The sequence below is a fragment of the Callospermophilus lateralis genome, chromosome 6 (genome assembly GCF_048772815.1).
Source record: "Callospermophilus lateralis isolate mCalLat2 chromosome 6, mCalLat2.hap1, whole genome shotgun sequence".
NCBI classification, from domain to species: domain Eukaryota; kingdom Metazoa; phylum Chordata; class Mammalia; order Rodentia; family Sciuridae; genus Callospermophilus; species Callospermophilus lateralis.
The window spans coordinates 111,451,927-111,454,797 of NC_135310.1; positions in this window are offsets into that span (position 1 = coordinate 111,451,927).

The window sequence follows — 2,871 nt, forward strand, 5'->3', positions numbered from 1 at the left end:
GGGTAGTGGCCAGGGCAGCGGGAATCCCCACGCACTAGGCGCCGTGCGTCATTAGGGGCGGGGCCACGGGGCGGGGCCTCGAGCTGGGGACCGGGGACAGAAGGTGATGGGGAAAGTTGAAAATCTCCTAAAAGATTATCTCTTAAGAGACTGGAAATGAAGTCCTGTTGAAGGAGGAGTAGGGCAATAGGGGTTAAGACTGGTAATGGAAAAAGAATAGGCCAGGTGCGGGGGCGCACGTCTGTTATCCAAAGGATCTGGGAGGCTGAGGCAGGAGGATCGTAAATTCATTCCAGGCCAGCCTTGGCAACTTAGCAAAATAAAAAATAAAAAGGACCTGGGATGTAGCTCAATGATAAAGCACTCCTGGGTTCAATCCCTAGTCCCAAAAGAAAAAAAAAAAAGAAAAAGAATAACAAGTAAGCACAGCCCAAAGATAGAGTGAGAAGGGCTGGTGGTGTAGGTCTGTGGTAGAGCACAAGTATGTTCATTCATTCGCCCAGTGTGTGTGTGTGTGTGTGTGTGTGTGTGTGTGTATTTCTGGTATTGATTTCTCCATCATCCAAGGGATGAAATCAGCTTTTTAGCTTAGCACAGGGAAATTCGCAGGACCCAGTCTCTTCTACTTTCATTAGCCTCATTTTCTATCTCTCCCAAGAACTTAAGGTTCCTAAATTGTCCTGTGTTTTCAGACCAGCAGGCCTTAAGATGTAAAACCCTCTCCTCTCCTCTCCTGGTAACATCAATTTTTACTTCTTCAACCCTTAGTTTAAATATCACCTCTTGTATAAAGCCTTCCCTTTGATGCTCCTTCTGCTTGACGTTTCTAGCAATTTGCACGTAACTGTATTATGGCTGCCAGGTGCCATAATCATTTATTGACACACTGTATCCCTTTTGCTCTGCCATTTCTTCAGGGCAAAAACTATGTCTGGGGGCGAGGGTGGCTGGGGGTTGGGGCTCAGTGTTAGAGCGCTTGCCTAGCAAGCCGGAGGAACTGAGTTCAATCCTCAGCGCCAATGAAAAAATAAATAAAATTAAGGTATTGTATCCACCTACAACTAAAAAATATATATTAAAAAAAAAACTATGTCTTCGTATTCCATAGCAGGTGCCTTGCACACAATAAATGCTTAATGAATAAATAGCACACTTTTCTGCTGGTGCACTAAGCATATCTCTGCCTCAAGAGTCTTTTAGGTTGCTTTTCCCTGTGACCAGAATGTTCTTGCTCTAGGTATTCACTCCCATCTATGTCTCTGCTCAAATGTCACCACCTCAGAGAAGCCTTCCCTGGCCACTCACTCTAAGTCAGCATACCCAGACATTCTCCCTTACCCTGCTTTAATGTTTGCTTTCATAGCAATTATAACCTAACATCATATTAAATATTTCTTTGTGGACCATCTCTTCCAATACAATACAAATTCCAGAGGTCTGAAATTTTTTCTTACCATATCCCCAGTATCCAAAACAATGCCTGGCATATTAGGTACTCAATAACTATTTATTGAATGAATTAATGGTTTGGAAGTGGGTGATTGAAAGATTTTAGTATATAGTGGTGGGAGGAAGGGTTGAAAATACTATAAAATAAAGAAATGCATAGATAAAAGTAAACTGGCTTCTAAAGCAGTACTTGGCCCTAGCAGGAATGGTAGCAAAGACGGGCCCCAAGTTTAACAAAAGAGAACGTGAGATGAGAAGATGTGAACCAGGTGGAATTCTGGACCTCAGTCCTCAGGGAGCAGAGCTTCTGGGAAAGCCTCAGGACAGCAACCAAGCCAGGTAGAAGAAAGGGGGAGGGCTGGTGGCAGAGGAGTTTACTCAGAACTAACAACAATATCCACCCCAAGCCCAGGCCTCTCTTGACCAGATGGTTCCGGTGAAGTGTTTGCATCTGTCCCTCCATAAATTATCTAGTGCTCCCTCCTGCCTGTCCTCTCCAGTGACAGCCGGAACAATTGCCCAGGAATTCCATCTGCTCCTCCTGTTCCTCTCCCCTCTGCAGCTCATCAACATTTCAGAGCACAGAGGTATCCCATTTCCCTTAGACTAGGGATCGGAACTAGGTCTGTCTCCTGGTAGAGCTGTTTTCAAGGATCTTCCCTCATCAACACATACAAATAAAACCTCAGCAGAGGAACTCAGATCCCCCAAGGATAGACTATCCAGTCTTTATTCCCCATTCCATCCATGTTTTCCTATCCCATATATCTTTTTAAAAATTAACTTAAACGGGTGTGCTGGCTCATGCCTGTAGTCCTAGCTACTCAAGAGACTGAGGCAGAAGGATCACTTTAGCCTAGAAGTTTGAGATCAGCTTGATCAATTTAGTAAGATCTTATCTCAAAAAGAAAATTATTAAAATTACACTAAATAAATCAATCACATGAGTTCTTGCAGAGTTTAAAATTAAGGTTCTCAGGAGCTGGAGGTGTAGTTCCATAGTAGAGGACGTGCTTAGTTAGTATGCACAAGGTCCTAACTTCAACCCCCAGCACCAAAAAAAAAAAAAAAAGATTCTCAATTGTATACATCTTTTCCCCAGAAACTTCCTATTGAGTACTCTCAAAATGTGACAGTCATTATAAGAATGAACTTTTTAAAAAACTTAACTGAGGGCTGGGGATGTGGCTCAAGCGATAGCGCGCTCGCCTGGCATGCTTGTGGCCTGGGTTCAATCCTCAGCACCACATACAAACAAAGATGTTGTGTCCACCAAAAACTAAAAAATAAATATTAAAATATTCTCTCTCTCTCTCTCTCTCTCTCTCTCTCTCTCTCTCTCTCTCTCTTTAAAAAAAATAAAAATAAATAAAAAATTAAAAAATTAACTGATTTTTTAAAGTTTAAAAATAAAAAAATTTA